Source organism: Budorcas taxicolor, chromosome 8 (genome assembly GCF_023091745.1).
Source record: "Budorcas taxicolor isolate Tak-1 chromosome 8, Takin1.1, whole genome shotgun sequence".
NCBI lineage: Eukaryota > Metazoa > Chordata > Mammalia > Artiodactyla > Bovidae > Budorcas > Budorcas taxicolor.
Window position 1 is genome coordinate 70,865,920 of NC_068917.1, and position 8,900 is coordinate 70,874,819.

The following is an 8,900-nucleotide window of genomic DNA, read 5'->3' on the forward strand; positions in this document are numbered from 1 at the left end:
TCTCATGTACTCCTCAGGTCAGCACTAGGACTTTGTTAACTTGGGGAGGCTTACATGGATCCCCCTTAGCTGGAATATGGCCTGGCTCATAGCATGTACTCAAATGTTTGTTGAGTAAAAGTGAGGTACATGTTCTCATGAAGCCCACTGAATGAGGCTTGGGCTGGGGGAATAATCAGTGTAAGAAGAGGGATTGAGCCTCATGTCTGTCCAGCCACCTTCAGCCTCATTTCCTTGCCTCCTACTGTCCAATGGCAACCCGCTCTGACAGTGACAGATTGCACTTTCCTACCAGAGCAGTACTCCACACAAGGTCTGCTCAGCAGGGCCTGTCCTTCTTTACAAGGAGGCAGAGGAGAGAGATACCGCAGCTGGGACCAGCTCAGATGTGAAGCAAGAGATGGAGGATAGGAAAGAACTTCAAAATATTGCTGGGGGACCCTCCCTGCTTTGAAGGTTGATGCCCTGAGCTGAGGCCAGGCAGGCCAGGGGATGGCATCTAATATGCTTGTTGGATTCAGAAGCAGCCCAGATAACTGTCAGTATTCAAGTGAGGTGGGCCAGCTGGTGACACTGAAAATCAGGCTGATGGAAGGTTCCCAAGAGGCATTTGTGGTAAAGAACTCGCCTGCCAATGCAGGAGACGTAAGAGATCTGAGTTTCATCCTTGGTTTAGGAAGATCCGCTGGAGGAAGAAATGACAATCCACTCTAGTGTTCTTGCCTGGAGAATTCCACAGACAGAGGAGACTGGTAGGCTACAATCCACGAGGTTGCAAAGATCTGGAGACAACTGAAGTGACTTAGCATACACTCAGGCACGAAGGCATGTAATTTGAGTAAAGGTGTTATTTCAGAGCGGGATGTAAGGCACAGAAATGGACCCAGGCACAGTGACCAGACCCAGACAAACCAACTGGGGTTCACAGAAGATCAGCCAGTCCCAGCAAGGAGGTGCCATGCTGGGCAGAGACCCGAGGCAGCGGCTGGGTGGTAGGGGAAAGCCACGGATTGGCTCCCAGTGGGTGCCCAGAATGTACCCCACGATTTCCAGAGTGGGAAAGTAACAACCAGACTCATCACAGACCCCTCACTCACAGCAATGCCTGCTGGGAAGGCTTGGAAAGGAAGAGGTTGGCAGGAGAAAGCATCAGAGAATTAAATCTGAGTCAAAAGGAGTAAGAGTACCCTTCCCTTTCATCTAGTGGGGCAGTTCTAGTAACTTCTTCATCTCCTCTCTTCCTCTAGTCAGGCCAGTTAAGAACCCCCACCATACATTATTTCCCCCTTGCTCCATGCTAAAAGCTGAGATCATCCATCCCCACTTTCTTCCATTTTCCAAAATCAAAGATGGCAGTCAACCAGCAGCTGTATGTTAAACCCCCTTCTCTTAAGACCCAGTTGGGTCCCAGCATCGGGCTGTGCAATCCTAACCCCTCAGTCCTGATGTGGCACCTTTGACCGAGACCAGCCGGGCTGCTGGTGGTGATGAGCCTTCTTGATGGTCCATACTCCAATGAAAATGGTGTTCTTGGCTCTTTGCAGAAAAGAGGCCTGGGTGACACAGAGCTATAGAGTCTCTGAGGCCAGCTTTGAAAAATTAAAAAAAAAGAAAACAAGAAGCTCAAACATCCCCATTAGTGTTTCTCTCTCATTTCCCCACTAAATCAGAGAGAGAAACCAGTGTACCGTGTCAATTCCTACTTTTAAAACTGGGTTCAGCAGCCAAGAGCAGATGAGTGTTGGTAACTGGCTACCCCAAAGGAGCTGTTGAAGGGACCATTTCCCAGGAAAGCCATCCCCTGTTTCTTGTTCTTTGGGGCAGGTGGCTCCAGCCTGGCCCTGAGCTTCCCAGCCCCCTGTCCCCATGGGCATGCCTCTGGCCAGCAGGAGGTGGCCTGGCCCCACCCAACAGTGGGGTCTCCCTGGCCCTGTGGCTGGGCTGATCAAACAGCAAGAGAAGATCCAGGGCCGGAGCAGGCTATTAGCTGCTCTGAAGAGAACTCCTTTAATCGCATAAACTAACCACACTGTTTATTGTGCAAACTTGGACTGAATCAGCTGCGCAGAAGGGGGTTCATAACAAGGGCTGTTAATATTTATGGCTGGCATCGTGGGTTCCTCGAGACACTATAATGAGCCCATTGCAGCCTGAGTAGCTGCAACCTTCAGCAGAGGCAAAGAGGAGGAGAAGGAAGCAGAGGGGAGACCGGATGGTGCCTGCCTTCCTGATCTGCACGGCAGGGTTCCTTCCAGCGGTGGAAGTGTCTGCTGAACACCTGCTGTGTATGGGACATTGAGCCACGTGCTAGGGTATGGAGGTGGAGAAGAAAAACTCTTAGAGAACAGTTCCTGTCCCCAATGCACAGTGAAGCCAAACAAACTGAAACATCAGAATTTGGAGCAGAAAAATGTTTATTGCAGGGCCATGCAAGGAGAAGGGTGGATCATGCCTCAAATCCTCAAACTCCTCTAAGGGTTTCAGCAGAGTGCTTTTAAAGGCAAGGTGAGGAAGGGGTGTAGTTAATTGTTGCAAACTACTTGGTGTCAGAATCCTTTGTTCTTGTAGCTGTTCACATATGTCAGGTCAACTGTAAATCTCAAAAAAACAAATGTTATTCTCTGTTCTGCAACTTTTTCTCTCTATATAAATGGACTCATTAAAGGTCAGAGCCTTGAGAATAGGCTATTCTCTGTATTTCAGGCTATAGGCAGTGTTCTTTTGCGACAGGTGCAGAGCCAGACTGACTAAGCACAAGCAGTCAGTTCAGTTCAGTTCAGTTCAGCCGCTCAGTCGTGTCCGACTCTTTGTGACCCCATGAATCGCAGCACATCAGGCCTCCCTGTCCATCGCCATCTCCCAGAGTTCACTCAGACTCGTGTCCATCGAGTCGGTGATGCCATCCAGCCATCTCATCCTCTGTCATCCCCTTCTCCTCCTGCCCCCAATCCCTCCCAGCATCAGGGTCTTTTCCAATGAGTTAACCCTTTGCATGAGGTGGCCAAAGGACTGGAGTTTCAGCTTCAGCACAAACAATAGAACAGATCTAATAAGGAATCAGATTTGTTCTTCCCTACTACAAAACTACCAAAGACCCAAGAGAATGAGTTCTAGGACAGGAGTGCTCCAGCTTTGGGCTCACTGGCCCCTTTCTCTGGGCCAGGGAGAATGCACCAGAGCAGAAGTATATGGTTTCCAGCTGAAAAGTCTCAGTTTGGGGAAAACTGATGTGATTCTTCTTTAAAAAAAGTAGTGGGTGTCCATCATCCCCAGGGCCTCAGTTTCTTTCCTGAGAGGAAGCTTCACATTCTGAGCTCTTCTCCTGCAATCTTCTGAGCTGGCAACTCCATACTGAAACCCTTAAAGGTCATTAGACTGAGCTGGTGTTGAGGAGGCAGTATGGGGCAGTGAGGAGACCTTGAGAGAATGCAGGGGTCTTCCAATCTCTTCAGAAGACCCATAGAGGACGATGGGATTCTTTGTGAGTGGCTGACTGACAGCCACCCAGGGAAGGACTCTTTAGCACTGAAACCTGGTGCCCTGACCGGACCCAGGACACTTCAGGCCTAAGTGGTCCAAAAGGAATAATCCACCCTGGCTCTAGGCGTGCCCTCCCAGTTCCATTGACTGTGATGTTGGCCAGAGCTCTTCTCTGGGCCTTCTTCCACGTTTGTACAAGGAGAAATTTTGGCCAGACAAGAAACTCTAACTTGGGCTAATGGAGCCTGACTGATTAGAATGCCAGACATAGGACATGTGTATGTATGGGGCAAAAGCACCAAGGGAAGGTGCAAGCCAAGGCCCCAGGCTGGGGCTTCTTGGGGCTCCAAGAACCACCAGAGTAAAGGCAATAGTGTATGGATATATGTACCTCTCTTGGCAAAGAGGGTCAGTAGCTTTCATCAGATTCTTAAAGAGCTCGTGACCAGTTAAGAACAACAGTGGTGGTAGTTTAGTTGAGAAGTCATGTCCAACTCTTTGTGACCCCATGGACTACAGCCACCAAGCTCCTCTGTCCATAATAGTCTCCAGGCAACAATATTGGAGTGGATTGCCATTTCCTTCTCCAAGAACCACGATGTTTAGATCTAATTAAGGTTCTTTAAGTTTCTTGAGTTCTAAAACTTCTTTGCTTCCATCAGATTCTTTCCCTGAGTATAAGCTCTAGATGGAACTTCCCTGAGGTCTCTTGAGTGCAAAGTGGGGACACATTCTGGATTGGAGTTAAAGGGACTCACCCCACACATGATGGGTTTACAGGGTACAGAACTGTAGGCATGGCTTTTGGAGCTGCACAGGGTTGAGTTTGAATTTCAGCTTTCCTATTACAGTGATATATCTGTGAGTCTCAGTTTCCTTATCTGTAAAACTGGCATGAAAAGGGGTGACTCAAAGCCTGTAAAAATAGGCAAATCTGTAATGGGTCATTTATGGATAGCGCACTAAGATCTTTGATAAAATAACATTAACAGTATGTTTAGACTTTACAACCACTCTGGAGTAGCATCTACATCAGAGAGTTGTCTTGAAGATTGTGTGTAATGATAAATATAAATTGCCTGGCCTGGTGCAAGTGCCAATAAATATTACCAATCATGATAATTACCATGTTTATGTCCGTGCCATGGTTTGCATCCTGGGCAAAGATTTTGCTCCTGTCCTCAGATGATATCTCTAACTATAGGCACCTCCCCAAGTTTCCCTGTGATGCTCTGTGTCAGGAGGAGCCCTTACATTTGAGGCCTTGATGGGAACAGATGGACCTGAAGAAGATGGACCAGGATTCAGGCATCCAGCCAATCAACTAAAGGCCCAGGGGGAGTCCTGCAGGGACATCAGACAAGTGGTTCAGAGGCTGCAGGGGCAGGCAGGGTCCAGGATCCTGCAGCAGTTGAGAGAGTAGTACAAGTGAATGCACCCTGCAGTTGGTCCTCGAGTGTTGATTGTGGCCAAACGGAGATGAGTGGCAGACCAGCAGGTGAACTCCGCTCCTGATTGCCACATGTTCCCAGATGCTGTGATTATTTCACTTCAGGGAAGGGGCTGCAGAAGAAAATGCAATGCAAGCCAATGTGGGTGACTGAGCATTCTCCAAGAACAGAGAGGGCCTGATTCTGCCTGCGAATCTATATTCTCAAAAGCCTCTCCTCATCCACTCTTTAATTAGAATGGAGCACAGCCTTGTGGAGCAGGAGAGCAGAGATGCTTAGAGAAGCTGGAAAGGCTCTCTCTGGTTCTCTGCATGAGAGTCAGATCCCCAGGGGTGAGGGATGAAGCAAAGTTTGGAATGAGGGGAAGTTGTTTGATGGATGGAGGCAATGAGAAAAAAAATCTATTAGTGGTGCTTTGAGTTCCTTAGAGAATGGTTCCTGAGGAAGCCAAGTAAACAACTTCCTGATACTGGAGATTTGTTAATTAAGCACTTGGAACAGGCTCTGGGGAAGGAAGGCAGACAACTATAGAATCTGACTTCTGAGAGTCTTCCAACTTTCAGAGAGAAGGCAGTGCATCTCAGGGCCAGTGGCCCAAGGTTTCTCCCAGCCTCAGTGTGAGGACACTGGCTGCTGTCAATATAAGAGTTAGTGCTCATGGTTGGACCACGTATGGGGAAGGACAGGGCAGAGGCTGAGCTGAGCGTTTAGTGACAGGCACGGTGTGCTGCTTTCATCTTGATGTCCATGAGCTCTGTGGCATGCAGAGCTAGCAATATTTGACCTGTCCAGGGAGAAAGCCAGTCAGGTATCACCCGAGGGGATCTTGGCAAGGATTGTCCTCACCAATTCCTGGAACTTCTGCAGGAGTGCATCATCGCTTTGATTAAGCACAGGACACCGCTGAGCTTCTCTTTCAAAGTGTGCATACTCCTGAGAGAAGTAATGTATTAACTCACTATGTCTTCTGTAAAGAAAGTTGTTCAGAGCAGGGGTGTCGTGTGCTGAATCGCTTCAGTTTTGTCTGACTCTTTGTGACCCCATGGATTATAGCCTGCCAGGATCCTGTGTCCATGGGACTCTCCAGGCAAGAATACTGGAGTGGATTGCCATGCCCTCCTCCAGAGAATCTTTCTGACTCAAGATGGAATTCACGTCTCTTATGTCTCCTGCCTTGGCAGGCGGGTTCCTTACCAATGGTGCCACCTGGGAAGTTCCTTGATTGAAGAAATGGGTCCTCAGAGGAGTGAATGATCAGGGGTCAAGGAAAGTGGGGGGCTGCAAGTCACCACGCCACCCAGCTCAAGAGAATTGGGAAGATGGCGGAGTATGCCAGGACTACCCTCAGGCTGCCTGTCATCCTGCCCAGATGCCTGAGTAATGCCCCAGAAGAAGCCCAAGTTTCTGGCGAGCAAACCAGGATGAACAGTTCCTTCTCTTCCTACCTCTCACCACCACTGGGTGGCAGCACCAGGCGATCCCATCCCAACAAAGAGCTAGGAAAATAAATGCTTGGTAAATGGAATCATCTGGAGGAGTTATGTAGGGGAAGGAATCCTAGGAAGACCCTTGTAGAAGAGAGGATCCTTTCTGTGAAGGGAGTACATCCAGCCCACCTCCCACTCCATCACCCAAGTCTAATGCTCATGGCCCTTCCCTAAAGACAAGGCCCAGTCTTATCCCCAGACAACAAGTATAGCTCGCTCTGGCTCCAGGCTTCCAGGAAATGCCCCTTCTCCATCAGGTAGAAACCAGCATCTCCAATTCAGATGACAGAGGTACCCTAGTGTCCTGTACCCAACACCACATTCCATAGCTCCAAGTTGTGCAAAGCTGGATATGTTTGAAGACGAAGAAAAGCTCTCCTCTCGCCCACATGGAAGACACAGGTGCACAGTCAAGGATGTGGCAAGGAAGCAGCTCCCAGGAAAAACATATTTACCTTCCAAGTTAGATTCACCAACATCCAGCAGTGTTGTGCAGAGTCCTTGAGACAGAGGGGATTGATCAGTCTGAGAGGAGGATGGCAGCTGGGAAGCTTTTGCTGAAATCTGTGTTGGCTGCAGGCAGTGTCCACAAAGTGGGGTCTAGCCATCCTCTCTGGGCTCCATTCCTTCAGTGAGCACCATGATGGAGCTCCCTGAGAAAACGTGGACAGGGAAATGGAAGGGAGAAGGAAAAAGTAAGCACAGGGCTGAGGCTAGCAATATTCTACCATCTCCTCGTCTCCTTTTTGTGTAGCCCCAGTCCAGGCTGTCCACCGCTGTCCTGATGTTTCTAGCTGAGAAGCAGAGGGACTTTCTTCTGTTCCCACTTTTTCTCCTTACATCTAACTTTCCCAGCCTCAGCAAGCAGATTCAGCCTTCCCTCTGCTGTCTTTCTATTCCTCACAATAATTGAGTGATGTTAAGATGTTCATTTCCTTGGGAAAATAAGGAAACAGCCTCAGGGAACTTAGATAACTTATCAAAAAGCACGCTACCTGGAAAGATCAGAGTCAGGATAGGGAACACCCATTTCTTGACAAGAAGACTAGCCCAGTGGTTCCTGCAGTACACATACCACACCTACAGTGTACACTCAGGGAGGTCCTCCTATGGGGCCTCATCTAAATTTATCCTTCCATATCGCTGCCCAGGTCTCACACTTGTCACTCACTTTGCTTTGATAACATATTGCTTACAGGTAAAGCTGGCCCTGCTCTCACCAGCAGACCTTTGCATCTACCAGAGTAAGAAGTGAAGATGCTCAGATCTGTAAGCATCCCTCAGCAACCACTGCTTGTGGGAGACCTGCAGAGTGGGAAGCCCCCAGCCTACCTCAACTTGTTTCTGTTGCCCAAGTCTCAGAAGACTACATGAATCAAGAGAGGAGGAACCATTTCTGTGTGTGGATTTCCAGGGACTGTGAAATCAATAACCACGGACTCCTTCACCAAGCTGTTGCAAAGGGACATGAGTTTGTTCTTATCCTGGGGTTAGTAGCAGAAAGTTGCACATACATGCTAATTACTGGCCCAAAGAAGAGAGATACAACAATAACATGAGAACTACATGTGTAAAAGCCGTTCTTCTTTCCCTCTAAAGACTAGATTCTGAGCATTGTAACTTCAACAAACCTGTAGGAGACAAGGATAAGTGACAAGGGAAACAGGGAATAGAAAGTCCCCACAATGGAGAGCATAGCTACACTGAATGTAGTGTCAGCACATGACATCTTGATCATCTCTAGGATCTCACACAGGAAATCATCTACATTGTTGTTGCCATAAAGTCACAGCTGGACAGTGAGGGATGACTGGAGCTAGGAGTTAGCCAAAACACTTAGCCACACTATGACCACTAGGAAGATACAGAGTTGCTGATGCATGATAGCTGGGTACCTGAGAGGCTTGCAGATGGCTTTGCAAGGACATCAAAGCTAAGAGGATGTATTCAGTGGCTCCCAGGAAGTGAAACACACAAAACTGGGTCACACAGCCTCCACAGGTCATAGGCTTACCTGGGGGCCAGAGGTTCAGCAGCAGTTGAGGGATGGTGGTGGTGCAGGAAGGAGAGGTTGCAAAGGAAGACATACATAGGGTTGTCAAGATAAGGATCCACCCTGGATACCCACTAGCTGTAGATGGAAGCCGCAAGCACTACTATGAAGAGTGGCATTTCCAACCAGGGATGGGACGAGAAACCCAAGAGAATGAAAATATTTGAAGTACTTACGTTGCCTGCATTCATAACTGATTTTGTTCTATTTGGTGGATTTATGAAGATTTTCATTTCAGTGTCAAGTATTATTTTTTCATATATTCTTTTTTATTTTTAAATTTTAATTGGAGAATAATTACTTTACAATAATGTGATGTTTTTTGCCATACATCAACATGAATTGGCCATAGACACCACATGGCCCCTTCATCCTGAATGCCCCTCCCACTACCCTCCCCACCCCATCCCTCCAGCTTGTCATTGAGCA

At 48.2% G+C, this 8,900-nt stretch overlaps 1 pseudogene; it reads right to left on the minus strand.

Annotated features, from left to right (window-relative positions):
- Positions 1-7,776: 7,776 nt before the first annotated feature.
- On the minus strand, positions 7,777-8,662 carry LOC128052076 (olfactory receptor 2B11-like; annotated as a pseudogene).
- Positions 8,663-8,900: the final 238 nt, after the last annotated feature.